Source organism: Camellia sinensis, unplaced genomic scaffold (genome assembly GCF_055761805.1).
Source record: "Camellia sinensis isolate YWXY unplaced genomic scaffold, ASM5576180v1 Unanchor3, whole genome shotgun sequence".
Classification (NCBI taxonomy): Eukaryota; Viridiplantae; Streptophyta; class Magnoliopsida; order Ericales; family Theaceae; genus Camellia; species Camellia sinensis.
In genome coordinates, this window is record NW_028129178.1 from 2073424 (window position 1) to 2100085 (window position 26662).

Here is a 26662-nt window from a genome sequence, read left to right on the forward strand (position 1 = left end):
GTGCGTGTGTGTGATGTATGGCTTCCAACCTCACATCTTTCTCCCTTTCATTTACCGACTTATGATGGTTAGTTTTAGGGTACGTTTCAATTAACATCCTTATGCTCGTATGTTTGCATCTATTCATCTGTTTTACATGCACCGGGCTCGGCGCATCATACTAACTGCATCGTATTTCAATTCCAAGTTGAATACATGTTACATGTAGCATCTCATATGCCATCTTAGAATAGACGAGCCTATCTTAGTTACATTCTTACATGTGTTGCATTAGGCATCTCAGCATAATTAGGATTCATTCATGTTTTCTAATTAGCTTCTTTTTTTGGCTCAGAGTACTCGGTAAGTGTTTATGCTTTAGCATCCTTGCATGCGTATGAGTGACTGCCATGATAGCATACTTACCATGAGGCTATGTGCTTATGTGATATAACTGCCTGAATGCCTGTGGGTGAAGGTTGGGTTACTTGAATTGGAATAATTCGTCGAAACCCGTGTTTTAGCCTACTTGCGAGTAGCAAACTTCAATCCATTTTCAAAATAAACGGATATGCGATGCTTTGTTCCAACTTAGGCAATCTAGTCTATACTTGTATGCTGTGCACATCACATAGTAATTCTAGGTTAATAACTGGAATAAGAGCACATGTGTTTTCAAAAACAAGATATCATGCTTAGTAGTGGCCGATCTTTGATCGGGCGGGGGGAGGGTGCTCATGAAATGACCTTCCCCAATCGTACCCGAGTTCCCGAGCCGAGGCAACTTTGGTGATGACGGACACGTGGCCTTAGGCACGAGTCAGGGTTTCCTAAATTCCTCTAAAATAAAATATTTAGGTGGCGACTCTGTATCTGGCAAAGCAGTCCATGTTTGGCACTTCTTTCTAAAATCTGTTTTTCAAAACGATTTGCCGGATTTGGACTCTTTGGTGATTTATCGATCTTGCATTGCACTTTGCAAGATTAGATTCAGAACCGTGACATCGAGTCCAAACTGTAGTGAGCCCAATGAACAAAACAGGATTTTCCCGGGACGTTTGGGCGCGTCTACACACACCCATTGAGGTGTGTCCAATCTTTTTCTACACATTGTAGGTAGAAGTGGAATCAATTACAAAAAAAGGTGGTTCCCCTTAGCCTTGAACTAACCTGAAATTGTATAGCAACAACTCCCCTTGCTTTTAGATGAACCTACAGCAAACTTACTTATATTAATATCAGTAGGTAACAAGTTCTCTACTGATTTGCCTATAGCCCTCAAAGTTTTAGAAGGGAGAATGTTAACTATGGCTCCATTGACAATCAAAACCCTATCAAGTGGGACTCCGTCTAGATGGGCCCTCATATACAATGGCTTTAAGTGCTTGATCAGCTTTTCTTCAGGCTATTGTAGCACTACTTTTTCCCCATCGACTGACTTAACCACCTCAATGGATCTTGGTGCTTGACTTCTACCTCAGTCATTGCAATTGGCATAACTAGCTCTGTCCAGTCTTCAACATCACCTGCCAACATGTCTGGCTAGTCTGGTTTGGCCTGGAACCTCTTGGGGATGGCTATAATCATGTTAGCATCTTCTTTTGCAACAACATTACTTTCTCCTACAGTTGACTTTGCACCATCTTGATCTTTCATTTCTACATCAACTATACCATTTGCATCATTAGACATTAATTCTTTCTCTAACTCCATTGATGTTGAACCCACTATTGCTTTTAGTGGCACAAACCCTTCCTTCGTCTATACCAAATTCCTTGGACATCCATCTCCTTCCATTCTAAACATCATGGCATAAAATCTTTTATGTTCTCTTCTTTTCTAAGTTCTAGTCGGCCTCATTTGTCTCCATCTCCCTAAAGAGAACTTTGGGTGAATAACCTCATGCCATCCTAAGTTAGGTGGCACTGGTGGTTTCACTGGTCTTGGATGCGTATCTAGCCTCATCCTTGAGCCACTCTACTGCAGTCCCTCAAATTGTCTCACAAATTGTTGTTTGTCACTGTATAGCCTTCTAGTCTGCTGCTAACCAATATGTGGCTTCACAAGCTATTGTTGTTGCTGGCCAATGTATGGCCTTGTAAAATTTTCCATAAGGCTTAGATCCCTTCTACTGCCTTAGCATGGCCTTAATGTTGCTTGAGCCACCAAAACATCAATGAAAAGGAGCTCCTTGAAATAAGAATGGAGTATCATCCTTGCCATAATCCTCTGCAGGCCCAAATATTCCTAGGTCTGTTCAATCATAAAACATATGGTCATTGTCAAATATTTGCAAGCCACCACCTCCCATGGTGTTGAACCTGAGACCAACATCTTTTCTTATTTTCTAAATTCCATCTATAACAATGGCATTGGCTCTTTCTGTTTTAGTGTCACATCTAAAGCAAATGAACATCTCATTAGGCTCTTCTTGAATGTTCTTTCCTTTTGCGTCCTTGGTAATCTTTTCCATTCTCTTTTTGTGGAGCTTCTCCAGCTCTACCAAGAGAACTCTAGGGTTCCTTCTTATCTTTTTCTGGTCAGTCGACTGGAGGCCAATAGCCACCATGTTAATACCCACCATCTCTGGGAAGGAATCACTATCAACTATCATTACCCCTTTATTTTTCTCAACATATTTTAACATCCCCTTTTAGATTAAATCCTATATACAATTTTGAAATGTAACATAATTACTAGTTGAAAATTTGTTGGCCAGCAACTCATCAAACAAAGCATCTACTTGTGACAAGTCAAATGAATATTGTCGACTAGATGTAGCCACATTTCTTTTTGCTGGCTATGTTGATGGCATATCTGCAAGCTTTTCAACATTACTCAAGGTCTCACAAACCATAGGTTTTTTACCAATTACTTGTGCCACATCAATGTCCACATCAAAGTTAAATTCAATTTCCTAGTAATAGGTGCCAAGTGAAGTTGCCTTTCTTTATTGTTCCTCTCTAATAATTGACTCATAACTAGTTGCCCTTAAAGACAACTCATACAAGTCTTTAAACATCATTCCTTCAAATTTCTTTCTTAACTCAAAATCCAAACCATTTGGAGCCAATCCTATGACTTCTATCTTAGGGACATATGCATAACATGTGTTTTTTGCTCTCTTAAACTTGTCGATATATTGTTCAGTTGTTTCCCCTTTCTTTGCTTTAACTTCGACAAGTCTACCAGAGTAACTTCAGGTTTAGCTCTAAAGAACTTAGCATGAAATTGACTCTCCATTTCTTGCCAAGTATGCACAAAATTTTGTAACAAGTTAATGAACCAAGTAAATGCAATCCTAGATAATGAGTTTGGGAACAATTTCATGTTTAGAAAGTCATTTTTCCCCACTTCTTTACATTGTAGAACAAATATTTTTATGTGTTCAATTGTGGACTGCCTCTCTTTTTCTATTGTAGACACCGCATTTTTGACTGACCTTAAGACTCAGACGTCATCGTTTGCGTGCGCGATGATTGTGCATGTTTGTGCTCGTTTTGAGTGCCCGAAGTTCTCGGCTGAGTGCCTTGTCTTTGAGCCTCTAAACACTCTGTGTTTTGGCCTTGTTTTTGGGTCAATCCTTGGTGCCTCTTGCCTGGAGAGGGGAAAGACTTTGCCAACCACTTTTCTCTCTTGTAGGCCACTTAAAGTGGTCGGTCGGCTAGGGGAGGTGGCCGGCGGCCAATTTTCTTCTTTTTTAGATAGTTTCAGATCTTTTGAGCCAGCTGCTGAGCATTGAGGCTCATCTCCATACACGTGTATGGAGGGATTGATGCCAAGCTTTTGGCTTGACCCTCTATATAAAGGGAGGTCCCTCCCCTTTTTTGAGGGTTCAAAAATTTTGGAAGCAAAATTTCACTCTCTCTCTAGATTTCTCTCTCTCTCTCTCTCTCTATTGTGTTTGAAAGTGAGCTTTCTCTAAAATTTTGCAAAGAGACCTTTAGCCAAACACCCTCACCTTGGAATTGGAGTTCCTTGAAGCTTGGTTTGAGGTGTTAAACTTGGTTTTGGCTCAGAATATTTGCTGTTTGTTGCTGTTCTTCAAGGGTAAGGCTTTACTCCTTTTAAAGCTTTATTTCATTTACTTGTTTGGCCACCTTTGCATGTTGTTTTGGGCCTAGCTTTCAACTACAAAAACCTCTATTTTTAAGTGTTAAAATGATGGTTTAAGGTCTTGTTGGAGTTAAGGGTGGTCTACCCTCTTCTGTTGTTTATTTGCTAAGAATTGTGCTACCTTTTAAAGCTTTTCAAACCACCTTATTTTGGCCTTTTAACCACTGAAATCCGGGGAATTTTCAGTGGTGAAAACTTGGTTTTGAGGTCCAAAATAGGAGGGGGTGGTCCCCCCTCCTTGTGTTTTCATTGCATGTGTTGATGGCCTAACATATGAGCATGTGTTTCTCCCTTTTTGAAGCTTAGTTCAAGCATGTTTTAGGCCTTTTTTTGGAATGTTATAACTCTATTTTTGGCTGGATGAGTCACCTCTTGCTTGCCTTTTGTCCTTGTAGTGCAATCATGCTTACTAGCTTAACATCCATGATGCTTTAGCCTATTATTCTAGCTTATTTTGGCTACACTCCAGCATGTTTTTGCTACTAATTTAGCATGCTTTAGCTCTGTTTTGGGTGGTCTTGGTCATACATGTTTTGCTTTGTATAGCTGTAGTGTAAATGGCCTTTACTAGCTTTGTGTTTTGAGGCCCCTAGCATGCTTTGCTTGAGTTGTTTGCATGATATGGAATCATTTAGCATGTGATTTCAGTGCCTAAACCTCTGTCATACTCTCTCATATATCACTCTTTGAATGCTTTTGAAAGTTGTGCCTTATGCCTTGCATGCGAGCCAATGAATAAACATGCATTTTCTTTCTTTTTGTGCCTAAGTTTCAGCATGTTTTGGCCATTGATTTGGCATGTTTTAGGTCTGTCCTTAGCTGGTTTGATCACATGAGCTTTGCTTTGTATGCTTGTAGTGCAATTGTGCTAAATTGCCTAGCATATGCTATTATTTTTGCCTCTTAATATAGCTATTCTTAGCTTATTTCAAGCATGTTTTAGAACTCTATTTAGGGTGTTTTAGGACTGTTTTAGATTGTTGGTCCCTTTTGAGCTTTGTATTGCATGTCACTAGTGTTATGTTCTTCACTAGTTTAATGCCTTTGGCTCTTAAACATGCCTCGTATGCATCGCTTGCATGATTTAGTGTCTTTAGCATGTCATTTTAGTGCTGAAATTTCTGCAATCTCCCTCCATGCTTCACTCTTTCATTTGCTTGGAAAGTGGTTTTAAGCCCCTTGTTGGCTTGAGCATGGAATCAAGACTCTCATACCTAATGGTTTTAGCCTTCTTTTGAGGGTTTCTACTAACCAAAAGCATGAGGATTCTTTCATGCTTAAGGTGCTTATGGCTTAGGCCATCTTTCCCATTAGAGGACTTTTATACATTGGACTTAACCGGTTAAGGGATGGATTGGTAATTCAAAATGTGTAAACAAGAATTGAATCAACTAAAACATGTGCAAGATAAGCATTTGTGTTGCATTGCATGTGTTTGGATCGGACGTTAATCCAAATACAAGAAATGCGAGACGTTTCATACTCATAGTGATGAAACGTGTCACGTTTCTTGGTCGTCGTCACCCTTGATCATGCATGATAGAGTGGTGGCCCTTTGAGTCTTGTTTGTGCATTCACTAACATTATACAAGCTTGGCTCTTTGGCCATCATGCATTGAGATGTGTGGTTGGTGGCTTGAGGGTCGAGTACTACACTTCTTTGAGCTTGAGAAATGAGAAGGAGAGTAGTTGTACACATATTTCCTTGCAAATACATTGATGTGCCTCTATTGCTCTCTGTTGCAACAAAAGCAAGATTCTAGAAGGATAGGTGGCCAGCTGGCCACTTGCACTAGCCGACCGACCACTTGCACTGGCCGCCCGGCCAGTTGAGATAGCCTACTGACCAGTTGAGGTGGCCGGCCAGCCACTTGTAGAAAAATTGTCCAAAGTGTTCCTGTGTTGGGGCAGACACAATCTAGAAGTGTGTATGATGTTCTGAGATCACCATGAGTGCAAACAGAGACAACTTATGGAAAGGCAATGCATTTCCGGGCGAAGCAAACCGAGCATGCATGTCTCCTTGGCCCTCGAGGCCATTTTACTGCTTTACTTAGCTAGCTAATTTACTGGCTTTGTAATTAATTAATTAATGTGCTTAGCTAATTTAATTCATAGCTAGTTAATTTATTTCAAGTGTGTTGTAATAATTAATTAGCTAAGTTAGTTAATTCATTCGGTTTGTAATAATTAACTTAGCTTAATGTAGCTTAGCTTTTTTATTAGGACCCTCCTTCACGAGGGCATACTATTATAATAAGGGTGCGTGTGTGTGCACATGTCTTCCAACCCCACTTCGTTCTCCCTTTTACTTAACCATTTATGATGGTTAGTTTAGGGCATATTTTGATTAGCATACCTTATGCTTGCATGTTTGCATCATTCATTTGTCTTGCATGCACCGGGCTCGGTACATCATTTAAACTACATCGTATTTCAATACCTATTTGAATACGTGTTTCAAAGCATGCTACCAAGTTGCTTCGTATGCCATGATTAGATAGCCGTGTCTATTTAATTGCATTATTGCATGTGTTGCATTAGGCATTTTGTATAGTTAGAATCATACATTTTTTCTAACTAGCTTTTGTTTTGGCTCGAAGTACACTGTAAGTTTTATGCTTTAGCCTATGCATATTGCATGAGTGTGACCATGAGGCTATGTGCTTACTTTCTTAACTGCATGAATGCTTGTGGATGAAGGCTTGGTTGCTTGAATTGAGACAATTCATCAAATGAATGTTTTAAGCCCACTTTGCAAAGTGGTAAAATCATGTTTTAAAGCCCATCATGTTTGGTGGCAAATCCGTGCTTTAGCCCACTTGAGGGTGACATTTTCAAACCATTTTTGAAAACAAATATGAATTGTTTTGTTCCAATTCTTGCGATTTTAGTCTATACTTGTATGCTATGCGCATCACATAGTAAGTTAGTTTAATAATCGGATAAGAACACATGTGTTTATGAAACAACATATCATGTTTAGTAGAGGTCGATCTTTGATCGGGCGAACGGGGGTGCTTATTTCAGGACCTTCCCCTCTCGTACCCAAGTTCCCAAGCCGAGGCAACTTTGGTGATAACGGACACGTGGCCTTTGGCACGAGTTAGGATTTCTTAAATTTCTCAAAAATAAAATATTTAGGTGGCGACTCTGTAATCTGGCAAAGCAGTCCATGTTTGGCATTTTTGATTAAAATCGATTTTCCAAAACGATTTGCCGGATTTGGACTCTTTGGTGTTTATCAGTCTCACATTCCACTTTGTGAGATTAGATTCAGAACCGTGACAGGAGTCCGAACTGTAGGACCAATTCGATGCTCTTCGAAAGGGGGTGACGAAGAAAGTCAAGCTACACCTATAAACAAGGAAAATTCAGGCACTTTGAAGTTCCTTGGGAGAGGTGTATTATCCATATCTGTATGGACTCCTGAACATAGGTCTGTCTGGCTTCCTTAAACCCAGGCTATACATTTCTTGAATTAAATTCATTATCTATTGCTTATTGTTCATCATAGGATCCATGCCTATGTATGCTTGTTATTGTCCTTCTCCTTGAATTTCTGGCTGGTAGTAAGGAAAAGGAAGTCTAGACCCTCTAGGCCTTAGATTTGTTACATTAGGTTCATAGTATGGTTGTTGCGTGACATGGTCTTGCACATTCTGAGGCCTAACTTGATTAAATGGTCTATGCCTTCGGTTTGACATACCATAACGGCCCACTGCAAGCCTATCAAATGCATAATTGTCATACACTTGTGGCCTTGGTTGCCCCCCAAACCTTGGTCCTAAGTCATTTGGATTAAAGACTAGGTTTGGAGGATATTCCCTCATCTCTGTGTATTCAAACACAAGATTCACATTCATTCCCTCCTCATATCTTTCTTAAAGTATAGGAGGTCTATAGAATGATACATGTTCATTTATAGTTATATGCTTTTTAGGAGTTATAGAAGGACCACATTGTACCTTGTTTACTTGAGTCTTTTCTGTGGCTTTTCTTGACTGACTAGGTTTAGTGTTGGCCTTCTCGAACAAAGCCAATAGTTTATTAACCATCATTTGGTTCTCATGTGAAGACATGGAACCAATTGTCTGCTAAGTGTGCAGTAGAAAAGCCTTCCTTCAATCTGCAGAAGGGCTGCTTGTTTGGCCTTTAACTTCTTTAGATTCACTATCAAATTCATCTCCATCAACAACCTTTTTCCTAAGATCTCCAAAGATCTCATGTTGTAACTTTTTAGCCATCACTCCAAATTAGACAGGTCCCACTAGGCGTGCCAAAATATGTTAAAAAAATCTAGTTTGGGTCAAATTGACAGATAAACCAATTTTTACAAACAACAACTTAATCCAACAATGTGATTGGTGTCCTATACCTTGACAGGTTCAAGAACTTCTTTGAAGGTTGTAATATGAAGAAACAAGTACAAACAAACTGAAATTCGATTGATAACACTTAAATTTGTCGCTTAATTACAAGAACCAAATTACAAGCATAAATAACATTACAATCGATAGAGCCAAACACTGAATTATAGATAAACTACTCCTAAGTTCAAGAACTACTTATAGATAAGTTACACTACTCCTAGACTTCACATGAGTTGTGAATTTGGTTGAAGGTCCTTTCTTTCTCAGATTTCCAACTTTTATATGATTTTATTGGCCATGCCATGCTGCAACGCGTCTATTTGCTAGCTTCCCATATCTGCTCATGATCTGCAACTGCCTTGAACTCTCTTCCTTTCTAAAGCTGCCATGTGTCACACCCTCAATCTTTTTTCTTGGGCCACTAACTTCATGCCCTTTACTCTTGGACCTCTACAGCACATGATTATGCCCCTTCTAATAGAAGATTTCAAATTTATGGTGCCAACAGTAACACGTGTATATAGTTAGACATTCGAGCATATAGTTCGATAGATAGATGCATAGATGATATTTTTGAACAAATAGATAGATAGTTATATTTTTGAACAAATAGTTAAGCTTTTGAATAGATAACATATCATTTTGACCAAAACTATTTAAACTTGGACTTATTAGCTTAGGCCTTGTTTGGAAACAAATCATTTTAGTAATTTTTTGAATTTTTACGAAAAGATATGTAGAAAAATAAAGAGAGTGATATGACAACTTATAGTGACTTTTTAATTTTTTAGCAAAAATATATAATTAATAAACAAGACCTTAATGGCTTCAGAAATTCCCCAAAACACAGATAGCTTCTTTTTTTTTTTTCTTCATATTTCTTTATGGCAGTGGCTTTGGTCCAGTCCAAGATCGGACTGGACCGTGCTGTTGGGCCCGTGGAGGCCCACCACGGGTCCCGTTTTGATAATCCGAACCGTTCAATGTGTAGAACTCGTCGAGTACTATATGCCTGTAAAAAATCACATTAATCGGATATCAATAGCTATGTGAACAAAATAGTTTTTTATCAACCGTTAATTGTTTCGCCGTCCATTTTTTTTTTATACAAAACTGTTTTGATCACATAGCTATTGATATCCGATCAACGTAATATTTTACAAGCATGTAATACTCGACGAGTTCTACATATTGAACGGTTCAGATTATCAAAATGAGCCCAAAAAATGGACCCCATAAACCGAACTGAACAAGTTCAATCTTAATCTCAACTTGAGACAAGCTGGACCCTTTCTTTATCTTAATATATTTTTAGTTTTACGATTATATTCTGACATTCCTGTTCCACTGTGCAGTTAAAAAGTATATCAAAATAAAGAAACAAATAAATATTTTGTTCATGGCTTTTCATTGGTTTTTTCTGCGGTACAAACAAATTGTTTAAAAAAGGTTTACACTTTTGAGTTTTACTTTGCTTGATAGACCGAGAAGTTTTCTTTTTTTTTTTTTTAAAAAAAAAAAAAAACCTTAAAAAATTTGACAAAAAGTTCAAAAAGGACAAACAAAATTTCACTTTTTTTAATTTAATCTTTAATTAATGATTGTTTTTCTTTGAATTTTTATTTTTATTTTTGAAATTTATCTATACAAGATACATCTGAAAAATAAAAATTTTACAATATCTTTGATGAAAGATCACTGCTACAAAAATATTAATAACAAAAAAGTGTTAGCTTTTCTCACATCCCAATATGTATTTAAGAGGTCCGCAGGGTCATCATTAGTTTCGTTTTAATAATTTAAATAATTTATTTTATAAGATTCTCGGTATATATTATTTATAAAAAAATTAATTAATTTAATAATTATAATATTTTTATTTTATCATGTTTATTTTATATTAAAAAAATAGCATATTTCTTGTCATCCGTCCTTTGTAATCGTATTCCACCAATAATAATTGTGAGTTATCGAAAACGGAATTGTTAAAACATCCAAGTCAAAATCAATTGATAATGAGTGAAAAGACCCTCACATTATATTAATCAAGCCCCTCGTGTGTAGCCTGATAGTTTGTGAAGATGATTGAGAGGTCCAATTGAAAGATGGACTAGATGAGAGAAATAGACTCGGGTAAAGATTTGTACCATGAGAAGTGAGAGGCCACCTAAGACCTAACTTTAATACCATGTTAAAATATCTAACTTAAAATCAATTAACAATGAATATGGAGACCTTTACATTAGGGTCTAGACTGTCTCCAATCTAGATCTGGGATGGTCTAGTCTAGTTCAGCCCATTGGGTTCACTTTTGGGGCTATTTTCGATAATATGAACCGTTCACATTTTAGGGTTTGTTGAGTACATTATTCTTATAAAAAATCACGTCGATCGGATAATGAATACTGTATATTCGGATCACTTTTGTCTAGAAAAAAATGGACGGTCAGAAAAGTAAAAGTCCATAAAAAAAAATGATCCAAATGCATATCATTCCTTATCCGATTAACATGATTTCATAGGAATAATATACTTAACAAATCCTAAAATGCGAATGGTTTGAATTATTGAAAAAAAAGGCCCAAAAGTGAGCCCAATGGGCCGGACTGGACCCTCCAGTTCAAATGGTGAACTGTAGGCAAGCCACTGCCCTTACATTATATTAAGCCTTTGTTTGGAAAGAACTTTTTAAATTTATTTTTTGACTATTTTAGTCTGACTAAAACAATTTTATTTAGTGCTTGTTTGGCATACACTAAAAAAGTGCACTTTTTGCATACGTACACTTATTTCGATCATATTAATCAACATATCATTTCTACTTTTCTACCCACTTTCTCAACTTTTCTACACATTCTTTTTTTTTTTTTTTTTGTATAAAAAGTCAAAAAATGCATTTATTTATAACATCCAAAACCATCCCTTGAAAAGAACTTTTGTCTTTTTATAGTTTTATGAGAGAAAAGTGAAATGATATGATTTCAATGTAACATTTATTTTATTGATTTTTTAAATTTATTTTGTTTTTTAATGGACTAAATTAGCCCTAGCCTACTTTCCAGACAAGATCTAAGTTTGGATGGTTTACATTGGCAATATGAGATTAAAGGGTTGTTTAGAAATGATCTATATAAATATATTTATTTAATAAATGTATTTGTTTAAATCATTATCGAAAAAAGGTCTAAAAGTGAGTTCAATGGGCCAGATTAGACATTCCAATTCAAATGGTGAACTATAGGCAAGCCACTACCCTTACATTATATTAAGCCTTTGTTTGGAAAGAATTTTTTTAACCTTACTTTTTGACTATTTTAGTCTGACTAAAACAGTTTTATTTAATGTTTGTTTGGCATGCACTAAAAAAGTACATTTTTTGCATACATATACTTATTTCGGCCACATTAATCAACATCTATCAATATCTCCTCTCTACTTTTCTATTCACTCTCTACTTTTCTACACACTTTTTTTTATATAAAAATTCAAAAAATGCATTTATTTATAACATCCAAAACCATCCCTTAAAAAGAACTTTTGTCTTTTTATAGTTTTATGAGAAATGATATGATTTTAATGTAACATTTATTTTATTGATTTTTTAAGCTTATTTTGTCTTTTAATGGGCTAAATAAGCCTTAGCCTACTTTCCAAACAAGATCTAAGTAAGTTTGGATGGTTTACATTGACATTATGAGATTAAAGGATTGTTTAGGAATAATCTAAATAAATATATTTATTTAATAAATTTACTTATTTAAATCATATTATTTCTCTATTTTTTTTAAACATAATTTTATAAAAAAATCAAAAAAATATACTAATAAACAAACTTCGAACAATCCCTAATGAATAAAAGTCTAGTGGCAGACGCAGACAGCTACAAGTAATCTTCATTGATTTCATTGCACAAGAAGCGAATCAGCAACTCACCGACCTTTTTGAAAAAGCAAACACCATATACGCATACCATACCCCACTTTGGATTGTCTTCCTTCTCTCCTCTTTATGCTTCTGTGAAACCAACCTTTCTGATAGGACCATCATGGCTGCTCCCGAAATGGATGGAGAGAGAGAGAGAGAGAGAGAAAGAGACAAATAGAGCCATGTCAGCCTCCATTAAGGTGACCAACGACTAATTATTGTTAACTTTCCAATGTCTAAAGTGCCACAAAGGGCATCGCTACGCTAATACACTTTCACTAGCTAGAATCAAGTGTCGAGAAGCACACAAATTTTGAGACATGCATATGATTTCCATGGCTCAAGCCATGTCTATTTGGGCACTTGGTTTAGAGATTAAATTAATAATAATTTAATAAAATACATTATTTTAGAAGAAAAAAAAAATTAGTGATAAATTTAAAAGAGAAACACATGGGACATTAAAAAGAATAAAATTTGACTTTTTTTTAAATTGTCATCTCAATTTGAAAGAGCGTTTAGACTTAATAGGTGTATTTTGGAACCAATTTTGATAATCCAAGCTGTTCACTTTCTTGGACTCGTTGAGTGAAATATTCATGCAAAAAATTAAGATGATTGTATATCGATAACTATATATTTGAATCATATATATTTTTAAAAAATGGACGACAAATGCAATTTTAAGAATAACTATCTATTTCTTATAATATAGATTTGATTCAAATATCTAACTACTGATGTCCTATTATTTTGATTTTTTACATGAATAACGAGTCATAAAAAGTAAACAGTTTGAATCATCGAAACGAGATATATGGTGGACTCCACGGGTTCCTTAAGTTATCTTATATTGAGATGTGAATATGAAAGAAATCTAACTCTTGAGAATAACATCAGATTTTTGGAATCAAAATGACAAAAAAACGCATTTAAGATAGTTTCACTCTTCAACTTTTTCTATTAGACAAATTACACTCTCCTTTATATTTGAAAATATTACAGTTAGTCCCATTTTTTTAATATAATTATTTTGATCTCTCTTTTATTGAAGTTAAAGTGTCTAAAACTAAAGCAAATAATGAGTAGACACTGAAACAAACAAAAATAAATATATATATATATATATATATATATCAGTAGAAAAGAACTGCCAACATTCTGTCATTCCAAGAATCATCACTAAAAAGTTATAATGAAAAGTTAAAAAAAGAATTTTAGTGACAAAATTTTGAAAATATCACAATAAACGCATTGTTAGGGACAACATAATTTTATGCCAAAAAGATTTTGCTTTATGAGACAAAAGTTTTAGTCCCAAAAAGATAGTAATTGATAACTAAAATGTCCAATTTCGTCACTAAAAATATAACAATGACATTTTTAGAAACCAAAATATTTCATTTTTAAAATGTGAATTTACTTCTAAATTTTTGTCTATAAAATCTTAATTTATTGTAATGGACAAACGGTGGTAGATACATAAGTGATACATGGATAGATGGATTGTAATCCTCTCCATTTCAAAGTTGTAACAGAAGATTTTCATTCTATTATCTAAGGGTCTATAATTATTTTTTCTAAATTTAAAACAATGATAAATTCTCATCATTATTTTACAATCACCAGATGATGTAATGGAGATTTTTACACCTATGCAATAGAAAGAATCACAGTCAGTGATATTTGAATAGAAAAATAGGTAAGGATAATATGTTATTTTAAATTGTTTATTCTTATGCCCCCAAAAATAAAGTTTGGGATTATATTAGTAAAAATTATGCTTATTTCCAATCGACAGGTAATAAACAATAATTCAACCCAAACAATCAGATGAAAGTAACCAAGCAACTGTGAATGAGGACTTCTCTGGAACAATTAATAGTTACAAAGTAAACAAAGTAATTTTCAAAATAAAACTATTGAAATTCATAAAAGTTTACAAATTACAGTAATGAACTACTCCTAATTTGATATAAAACTACTCCTAAATAAAATTAAGCCTTGAATTGATCATGTCATGTCTCCCTAGCAATTCCTGGCCTAAATGGAGCAGTTATCAGGCTAGGTTATGGACTTAATAGATTGTTACAGAAGTGAGCATGTGCAGAATATGGATTTGGCTTTGTTGATCGGAAGTCCAAAGTATTGAGGGACATGTAGCATAATGAAGGGGAGGTGGTTCGACAGGCTGAGACGAAGAAGTGGTAAAGTTTGAGGCTTGCAAGTGAAGGAGCAGTTATAGTAGTTTAGAAAAGGCAGTTGCAGGAATTAGGGAGAACATGCAATCATGGGTTAGAAAAAGATGAGAAGTCACTTGCTCCACCTGACTCATTCCTCTAATGCCATATGTCCGCTTGACTAACAAAAGTCTCTCTCTTTGACTTCGCCACATGTCACCATTCGATTGATTCATCTGTCGACATGAATTTAACAAAAATGGAGGCAAACACACTATTATCTAAAAAGTTTCAAAATTTGATTTTTGGTTCGAGTGACCTAATTTTAGTCCATCTGAAACTTGAAAAGCACAATCCCAATATAAGAGGCTTCAGAATTCTAATAGGAGGATGATATAAAAAATGAGAGATTATGATGAGGTTGAGATTAATTGATTAAATGATGAAATGCAGATTTTGTCAATTTATCTATAATATATTGGGTCAATCCAAACAATGATATGATGCACAAACAAATGGTTTGATAATCTGAAAACTAAAAGTCTACAAATGCTATTATTATTATTTATATTCAATCTTTCAAACAAGCATTACTAAAATGCAGGACCAATCTAACTCTTTTTTTTTTTTTTTTTTTTTTTTTTGATCGGCAAAGAAAATCTTTATTGATGAAGGTATGCAAAAAGTATACAGGACATCAATAAAGAGGAGCTTGGAGCTAACTGAAGCTCCAAGCGCCAGTTGGTGAGAAACCAACAACAAACCAAAACAAAAATAAGCAGAAGAGGAGCATAACAGAATAAATAAACTTCACCCAAGCCATCACCAATCCACACTACTAACAAATGAGGCTTAAGGAACAAACCACTGACATCACCAATTCACCCAAGCCATCACCAATCCACTGAATTGATAAACCTGGACAGCATCTATAACACTGCAGTTATACACTGACTACTGGCATCAGAATAACCGAATAACACTACCATTCAGAATAACACAACCATTCAACATCTTGACCGTAAGGAACAAAACCACTGACATCACCAATTCACCCCAGCAGATCAAACTTACCGTGAGGAACAGAACCACTGACTATCACCAATTCATCCAATCCACCGAAGTTATACATTGCACTGGGCAGAGCAGATCAAACTTACAGTAGAAGCAGTCCCTAACCAAAGTAGAACAACAGGCAGTGATGTACTTCGACAGACCAGCACTGATGCACAACAAACCAAAACAGCACTGATGCACCACAAACCATAACAACAAGCAGACAGCAGAGCAAACCAGAACAAAATAGCACAAAAATAGAAGGCAGAGCAACAAACATACAGCAAACCAAACCAGCACTGATGCACCACAAACCAGAACAACAGACAGCAGACAGCAAAAATGTCTAAACTGTAATTGGAGCACTAAATTCCGCCCCTAATCTGTCTCCAATTGTAGACGAGATCATGCACTGAGTACGGGAATTCTTTCATGGAAGCTTTGAGCCAAATGGCAGATCTGAATTTTATGAGATCTAGCAGGCCTGAGGAAGAGGGTTGTGCATTAGAAAATACACAATCATTTCTGAGTTTCCAAATAGACCATAGTACGATTAAGGGGGTAGCTCTCCATATTAGTTTGTCAAAATTATAGAATTTCCAGGCTCATCCACCAATAAAGCAGGCCATCTACAGACTTAGGAATACACCAATGTAGGCCCCAATCCTCAATAATCGCTGACTAGATTGACCAGGAGAAAGGGCAATGAAGCAGTACATGGGGAGCAGTTTCTACTTCAGAGTTGCAAAAATGGCAGAGGGGAGAAGCATTGCTGTCCAGAGAACCAATCTTGAGCAGAAAGTCAGAACATTTGATTCTAGATTTCCAGGCTAGCCAGGTGAAGAAAGATACTCTGGGGGGCAATAGTGAGTTCCAAACAAATTTGCTAACCTTGAGATGGGGACCAATCTAACTCTTGATGAGGCTTCAGGCGAAATATCAATAGAATGCCTATATATTTAAATATGAATTCTCATAAAACTTATTAATTAATTTTGAAGGTTATTTAAAGTTTGAGGAATATGAAATAAAAAATAAATATATCTTAAAATATGTAATAAATAGAATTTATAGATTTAAAGTAAAGATTAAATATCAAATTTGAGAGCTATACAAATGTCAAATTAATTCATCACTTTTCATTATGTTAATGATGGAACCCACCAATTTAAATTCAGCCAAACCAAAATAAATAAATAAATAAAATTAAAGTAGAAATAATAAAATAATAAACTTGGCATATTGAAGTGTTTCTTTTAAAACCAAACCAAACCAAACCAAAAGTGTTTCTTTTAAAGATTTCAAATTTACATATACCAATTTACCACTTAACTTCTAAAAAAAAAATTGACATACCAAATTTTGAAAATTTAGATGATGTATAAGCAGGCCCTGTCAAAATGTATTAAAATAGGAGGACAGAGATGAGTTCATTCATAGGAGAAAGGTACTAGACAAGTTAGTATGTGAGGGAATGTGGGAATGATAGATGTAAGATATATATGAGTGGTTGGTGAGCGGAACCCAGAACAAATTTGAAGCCCTAACAGCCAGTTAACTTGCTTGCTGTGTCTCAAAGTTACTTGGCATAGGGACCCAAGTTCCATATTTCATGAGTTGGGTGGGACTGAATGCTACCTATCCCAGTATGGGTCGCCAAAGCTTTGACTTGACTGTTGAGAGTGCACATGACAAGGCACCTAGTGGCCCCATATGTGGTGTAACACGAGCATAAGCTTCACAAGAAGCACAGCCAAGTTCAGTAGCATACTTGATTCAACTAGGGGAGGCTTCCTTTTAAGAATTACCGACACTTATACGAAAGCAATGTATGGTATCCAACCTGGTATGAGATACCCACAGCGTACAACAATTGTTGGACACTTCTGCTACTTGAATATACATGAAACACATTATAAATTTCAATAAAAGAATTTGAAATTTAATAATAATAATGTAAATTTATACTTATTCTTTTCCTTTAAACTTTAAAAATTATTATTATTTATTTAAATATTCATATATATAATATACAATAATTATTTATCCTTATATATGATCTATAATAGATATATAAAATTATATATTTTTCCTATGTCTTGCACATGTCGTTTCCTATATATATGTATTGAAAAAAGCATGTTGGTGTATCTGTGTCTTGTCATGTGTCCATGTTTGTACCTTTTTTTTTTTTTTTTTTGATCGACAAATGTTAGTTGTTGGATTAGCAATTATGAGAAAAAATTTCTCCACCCTTGACAAAGCACCTAAGTGCTTGCAATTCAATATTTGCTTGGTCAAACTTGTTATCTAGTCCAAACAATTACTTATTTATATGGAAGGCTATCGAATCTTGCTTCTTGAGAGATAGGTAACGGAAAATTCTATATCTACAGACTTAATTATCTTAGTGCATATCTTTTCTCAGTACACATATTTATTAATTTGATTATTAATTAATTTTCTCAACCTACACACTAAAAGTTACAATTATACCATTTACTCATAATCATTGTAGATACACCACTGAACCCTCATTTCCACACACTTGTTGAGTGATCGTGCTTCCAAATTTGTTGACTCATTGTAGACCCACGCGAAGACTATTTAAGACTATAATGTGAAGTGAAGTGAAGACAAAGTTCTCCATTGAAGACCTTATTGAACCTCCATTAAAAACACTATTGAAAACCCTCCAAAATATTGTTGAAGATGAGGCATCTTTCCATTTTGTTATTACATTTACCATTTTCAGATCTCTGTGCACTCCATTGCCATAAAACTCGTCCTTTTTTTAATTTTTAATTTTTAATTTTTTTTTTATGTTTTTCGATTTGGGGGTTTGGACACTGCTTTTCCGAAATTATACATTCAATTCGAAAATTAACTTTCAAACAAAAGTGATTAGTTTGACAAATTAATTCCAAAAAAAAATTAAAAAAACTTTCGGCAGTTGATGTCCGAATATAATGAAATGATTCGGCATTGGTTGTCTGATTGAAAACCATGAGGAAAAAAAAATTTCTACACAAAAAAATTAACATTTTTATCACTAATAGAGTATAAATCTAAAAATTAAAACAATATGAGAGTTGTTATGAAAGTATTGTTTTACAAGCAATAGAGGAGTATACAGTGTGTAACAAGCAAAGTGACAACAATGGAAAAACTATGGTTTAGTTTTATTTTATTTTATTTTTATTTTATTCAAAAGGTGTACATTGAGTTTTTTTTTTTTTTTTTCAAATATATGTACAGAGAATATTTTCATATAATATTATAGGTGTTAGTGGATGTCCATTATGATCATTTTAATTTATGATATAATTTTCATTAAAATAATATTTTATTAATAATATATACTGAAATAATTAAGTGTGTGAAAATAGAATTTCTCATAGATAACACTCTCATATTTTATTCTGCTCTAACAAAATAATCTTAGAGTCAAAAAATAAAAGAATAAAATAAAAATTCTTATCCCCAACATCCCATCTACGCCCAAACAAGCATATAGCACGAGAACTCTCTCTCTCTCTCTCTCTCTCTCTCTCTCCATATAGACAGCCAGAGTCCGTAGATTGAACATATCATTTCTTCTTCTAGAAAAAGGAGGGAGATTCTAATAATTGTGTAAAATAATGCAAATAGGTTGACAAGCTTTTATGGAATATTATTCGAATTGATTTTAGTCGGAAGAGAAATATTCAGTGTGTTTGGTTTGAGTTTTCTGGATTAAGTTTTTTTAAAAATTAAGTTTTTTGATTTTCGTATTTTTTTATTTTTAGTGAATATTTTTAACATTTTAAACATTTTTTTTTTACTTTTTTAAATGCACCTTACTTAGATGTATCTAAAAAATAAAAAATTTGTGAAAAAATATTTTAAAAAATTAATAAATACATAAAAATACAAAAAATTACATAATTTTCGTATTTTTTTATATTTTTAGTATTTAGTGAATTTTTAAAAGGTTTTTTTCACAATTTTTTTACTTTTTAAGTATAATTATGTTAGGCATGTATAAAAAGTAAAAAAAAAAATCTTAAAATATTAAAAAAATTCAGTAAAAACAAAAAAAATATATAAAAAATAAAAAAGTAAAATTTTCTGAAAACTGTTTTTGAAAAATGGAACCAAACATAGTGATTAATGTTTCGAGTGCATTGCATCATGGGTTATTCTTGTTCAATATTTTTAGGTGTTAAAAATTCTTAGTGCTCAATTTTCATCCCTCTTGCAGTAGCAGCCGTGACTTTTTAGATCTTTATTTTTATTTTTTTATTTTGGATTCATTAACTTAGAAGATTATTGGTAAGTATACCAAGAATAAAGCCGCAGCATAAGGCATATAGAAGGATGATTAGACAGGCTGAGGTCTGGGTTGGCTTCTTATCAATCAGATTTAATATTATTCAATGCCAAGATTTGTCACAATACTAATTGGCCCAATTGGTGAAACTGTTAAAAATTGACTTACAACGATATAGAACAAGAATAAGATTTATGAAAATTGACATAATTGAACATAATGATGGAGTTAACAAAGGTCGGTAAATTTAAATCATGACTCTCTGAAGCTAGTACCGTGATACCTTTTTCGAACACTTTGTTTGGTTTTTATTTTCAGAATTTAATTTTTAAAATATTAAAAGATTTTATTTTTCATAATTTTTTTTTTTGTTTTCACTGAATTTTTTAATATTCTATTTTTTTTTTAATTTTTAAATACACCTAACATAAATACACTTAAAAAAATATAATATTTGTAAAAAAAATTTAAAAAATTAAATAAATACCAAAAATACAAACAAAAAAAAGAAGAAAAAAAAAAGAGATATTCCAGTACATTTTTCATTTTTTTGTGTATTTTTTAATTTTTTAAAATATTTTACTTTTCAAATATATCTAAGTAAGGTATGTCTAAAAAAGTAAAAAAAAAATGTTTAAAAATTTAAAAATATTCACTAAAAAAAATGAAAAGTAAAAAATTCAATTTTAAAAAAATTAAAATCAAATATACTGAATATTGTTTCTAAGAATTAAACTACGAGGAAATGATTCTAACAATGTATATCTAGTTAATAAAAAAGAAATCGTTAATTTGGTGAGATAAGTCTCTTGTGCGATTGCAAAATACAACATGAGGCTATATAGATCATGTGCCATTGTTAGATTTATAGCACGCTTTTTAGCCCCTTCTACTTGTATAATTTGTTAAATTTTGATGAGTAAATAATTTTTTTTGGGAAAGTTAGAGATTGTAGCAAGCACTAAAAGTGATTATCTCTATAATCTTGAATGATACCAATCTTCAATAGTGATTTTTAAAATGATGACATTTATGACCGTTAATTATCCCCTTGAAAATGCATTCAATATTATTGACTTCAAAATATATATATATTTATCGATATGTACTTTCCCTTTCCCCATCAATACCACCGAGAAATGGCAAGTGGGAAAAAAAGAGCACGGGAGATTTTAAAGAATAATTACTATAATAAAATTCTTTGTCTTTTTGAAGGTCTCCTGGATTTTAACCCCAAATCAAACTTGTATATTTCAATAATTTATTTTTATTTATTTATTTATTTAGTTTTTTGCAAATCTTCCACATAACAAATAGTTCTTGTATTTGTTTAAAACCAAATTTCCAGAAATTTCATCAAAATTATAGAATGATGAGTCATATTTTTAGAGATATATTGTAACATATTCTTTTAATAATTTTTAATTTTTTTTTTTTGACCATTATTGATGTATCTCGAATTACTCAAATCACAAATTATTTCATTAAGAATTATTCAAAATCCTGGAATTTGTTTTTGGGTGGAAGTTGAGTTATCCAAATTATATTTGAATTATAAACCCAAACCCATATGATCCAAACCAAAATCACCAATGCTTAGCCTGCTTGAACAAAACTTGGGCTGGATATGGGCATGAATGGTTGGGGCAAACAAATTTAAGCTGGGATTTTAAGACTCCTGTAAAGTTCAGACCAGGGCCCAATCTAATCCTGACCTAATACTTCAGCCCAACTAGGCTTAACCATGTGCTAGGGCCTTGTTTGGAGTATTCTAAAAAATTTAAAAAGTCAAAAAGTCACTATCCTATTTAAGTCACATCATCTTATTTAAGTCACATCACCTCTCTATCACATCACTTCAAACCCAACCCATACTCAACCCATATTTTATAAAAAGTCAAACAATATACTGATTTAAATCATCTCAAACCATCCCTAAATCTACCCTATTATGTGGGTAGCTATAAACACACCCAAAAAATTAGGTTGAATATCCCATTATTACCCCATCTCAAAATTCAAAATTTGATTTCTTCCTTTTAATTCCCCAAATAATTCCAACCATACCCCACCATTCCCAGCTATCTCTGTAGCCAAGTGCCGCCGCCCGACACCCCCATCCTCTTCGCCATTCCGCTGCCTGTCACTTCTGTCGCCACCAATCAAAATCCAAGTGTTGATTCCTTCGTTGTGTTTAGGATTATATCTGTGATGCCTTTTTCAAAGCATTCAATCTCAGAAGGAGGGAAATCAATTATAGCGATGGTTAGCAGCGGATAAGTGGTAGTGGGAGATCGTGACCTTGTCAGAGTTCATTGTTGGGTCTTCCTTAATGCATCGAATTGGATTTCTGGGTTAAGGTAGAGAGAGAAAGTGAGAAGAGAGAGAGAAATGAGGGATATTGTTTTAGAAAACCCTATCGCTATGTTTGGCTTGAGTGATTTGGAGAGAAAAGAAAAGAAAAGAAATAAAGAGATATGTATTTTTCTTACTTGTTTGGATAACCTAACTGGAGAGAAATGGATAGAAATAGAGAGAAACTCATTTATCTTTTAAGCCTTATTTCCAATCTTCTCAAAAGTGGAGCGATTGGGAGAGAAAAGAAACCACTATTTTCATAATATCAATTTTATCCTTATAAAAATAAAAGAAATAAAATGATTGAAAATATAAAAAGGTTATTTTGGTAATATAACATAAAATAATTTCTTTTCTTTTCTCTTAATAAAATCTAACCAAACAAAAATGAGAGAAATCAGAATCATTTCTTTTCTTTTATTTATTCCTTATCCATACAAAAATGAGAGAAATCACAATCATTTCTTTTCTTTTCTTTTCTCTTATAACTTAAGTAATCCTTTCTTTTCTTTTCTCTCCTTGATTCTCAAACATAGTGTATATGTAGAGTTTGGGAGGAGAATGAAGGAGGAAGCGAGAAGGTTTGCAACAGGGGGGATAAGAAAGTAGCGGTTGGGACAGTGGGAGGAGGTTGCGGCTGCAACAGAAGGGGGAAAGGAAACGCCGATGGTGATGGTGGGATGGGAGAGCGGTGACTATGGCGTTGGGAAGAGGATGAGGTGGCGATGGCGATGGTGGAAAGAGGTGGCGGCGGCGGCGGCAGCGGCAGTGGCGGTGGCGGCGACTGGGAGTGTTGGTTGGAGTTGGGTTGATCTCACTAGAGCTGAGTTTTGTTGGCCAGAGTGAGGAATTGTTTATGGCTCTTTTGGTAATTTTGTATAACGGTAAAATGGTATATATATATATATATATATATATTTAATATAAAATAAGGTGCTCAACCAAACTTGTAGGGTGCATTTAGAAGCTCTCTTATTTTGTCCCATTATTGTTAGGGTCAATTATGGGTTGGTCCAATTGATCAAACTCACTTACCTATAAGTTTTGCCATTTTTTTCACCTATCAGTATTTCCAAAATACACTTTCCTTACCTTCTTCATTTCCATTATCAACACTGCCATAACTCTCTTCCTTATTCTATCAGTGACCTGCGGCAACCGTTTCCAATTTTCGGCGACCATCTTCAGTCGTCATCTTTGGTCACTACCAACCACCTACGACAGCTATCACCAACCATTCGCAACCACCTCTGATTTTCGGCAATAGATTTTTCTGGAAATGTTTTTAAATAATTTTTGACCATTTTTTTAGAAAAATTGTCCTCTCTACAGTGTCACTATTTCCACTACCTCCTCAGATCTGGTAGTGACAAGTGAAAGTGGGAGAGCATAATACAAATATAGCAGTGATAAATTTATCATTGATAATATTTATCAATATTTACGAGACCATTTAATTAGTTACTCTTTCTTGCTCTTACATTCACACTCATTTAGTTATTTATTCACAGAAACAGACCCACAAACTTGCACACATGCAAAAAAAAAAAAAAAAAAAAAAGATAAGATAAGAATGATAAATTTATCACTGTAATTTTATTCACTAATAGATGTATTTAGATTTTACAGACAATAGATCTAATTTAACTAGATCTTTACCAACAGATTAATGGGGGGGAGAGAGAGAGAGAGAGAGAGAGAGAGAAAGCTAATCTCACTAGTAACAGCTCTAGCAATAATGTAATGGCTACATTTCAATGGCAAACATGGTTATAATACTAAATCGGCATCTAAGATACTAAATCAATGTTGTAATTGGCTAGATCTGAATGACGGTAGTAAAGATCTGCGGTGATGGAGGTAGTTGGTGAATGATTGCGATAGGTTGGCAAGGAAGTGTAGATCGAAAATGGTAGTGTAGATTGACAGTAGTGAAGTGTAGATCGGTGATAGTGCAGGTGGTTGGTGAATGGTGACAATAGATCAACAACGGTAGTGTGTTGATCGGTGATGACGCAGATGGTTGGTGAATGGTGACAATAGATAAGCAATGGTAGTGTGTAGATCGGCAACGATGAAGATGGTTGGCAACAACGATGAATGGTAGCGGTAGCCGGCAACGGTGGATGTGGTAGTTGCCAATGGTTATATGACACTTTAAGAGAAATAATAAAGAGAGAAAGATGGTTATAGAGAGAGAGGGTTGTCATTTGGTTTTACAAAATAAGTAATGAGGTTATAATGAGTATTTTAGGGTTTTGAGGTACATTTAAAAAAAGCATAAACCTAAAGGTATTTAAGTCCATTTAATAGGACCCACTTGTAATTAACCCTTGTTGGTTGCTAAAGTGTCTTACATCATCAATTTAAAGTCACCTAACTTCTCTCTATGATTGCCCTAATTTAAGGAGCAATGTTACATATACTGAAGTGTGTACCAACTTACCACGGTTTTATTATAAATTAAAAACTAAAAACTAAAAGCATTTTTCGTTCAACTTTTAGATAATTTTAATTTTTTAAAAAAAATTTATTTAAGCTATTTTTGATTAATAAGTTATAAGTAAAAGTTATATTAAATATAGAATCGACCTTGCGCAGAGGCAATAGGGGCCTCTGCCTTGCACCCCCAAAATTTGAATCAAAATAAGGGCTTCCAAATTGTTTTTAGTTCATTATACTATTAGAAATTAAAAGGGATATCTACCGGCCAGTCCCATGAAATGAAATTAATTACCCACAAGTCCTTTAGATTTTTTAACTGCACCAATAGCTTGTCTTCTATTCTCCATCTAATATTTTTGTAGAGAATTCTCTCTCTCTCTCTCTCTCTCTCTCCCCTCTCTCTCTCTCTCTCTCTCTCCCTCTCTCTCTCTCTATACCATTTTTGAAAATTCACACCACCACCACATATCACCACCGTCACCACACCTACCGCCACCATCCATTGTCGGTCGCCATGTAAAACTATTTTTTTAATTCTTTCTATCTTATTATATATATATATATATATATATTATAAAAATTTTAATTAGAAACTCTCTTTCAAGGGTCTCCTCTTGTGAGGAATCCTATTGAGAGTTTGAAATTATTATGAAAGTCTCTACCTATTTACATGAAAAAAATTCTTCCAAAAAAGCTTAAGAAATCCATGTGGGATTCAATTAAATTATTTCAATCAAATTTATCAGAGGGAGACTTGAAATTTGATGTCTGGCCAAAAAAATTTCTCTTCTTTCAATCAAATTATTTGAATTAAAATCATATGAAGGAAATATTGAATATTTGGTTTCCTTCAAAAATTAAAATTAATAATATTTTAAAATATATTTTTATATTTTTTAGTAAAAGAATAAAAAAATATTAGGAGAAACATTTAAGATAATTTAACACTTTCAGTTTTTTTTTTAATTTATAATTTTATTATTTATATTTTCATTTAAATATAATTTTTTATATATTTATGACGTCACGGTTTGATTCCGATTCAACCAGACGGTTGAATCGGTGACCCGTCCATCCGATCTCTTTTTGGTTCACTCACCAATCCAATTTTTAAAACATTACTCTATATTGTGTGATAGATCTCCATGAATTTGTTGGTGAAGGCTTGATTAAACCAAATCTATTGTTTGTAAAATCTAGATAAATCTATCCTGATAAATTTATCAGTCTTATACTTTTTTCTGTTTAAATATGTGAATGTGTTTGTGAATGAACATGTAAGTAAATGTGTATGTATGTGAGTATGAGTGTGAGAGTGTAAAAGAGTACTAATTATTTATCAATGATAAATTTAACCAGACCATTGCTTAGTGATAAATTTAACACTGATAATTTTTTCTCCTCCCTTTTTTACTTTCTCTTGTTGTGTAAGTGCGTAAATTTATTTTTTTGAATGAATAAATGAATGAGTGTTTCAGAGTAAGAGAGAATTGTTAGTTAAAATAGACTAATAAATATTCAGTGATAAATTTATTGCTACTATACTTTTCTCCTTCTTCCTTATTTCTATTGTCATATCATATCTGAAGAGGTGGTGGGAGTGGTGATGTAATGGAGATAAGAGTAGTTTCAACTGTAAAAATGGTTAGGGAATTACAAGAAAAAAAAAGAAAAAAAAATTCGTTGTAAGTGTGTAGACACCCCATTTTTGACCGTCCTCAAGACTTGGACGTCACCGTTTGAACACTCGGTGATTATCCATGTTTGTGTTCGTTTGGAGTTCCCGGAGGTCTCGGCTCTCGCGCCTTGCCTCAGGATCCCCGAACTCGAGCGTTTAGTGTCTGGTTTTGCACCAAACACTTGCTTCTTGCCTTTGAGAGGCAGGGTGAGGCTTGTAGACCATCCCCACCCACCACGGG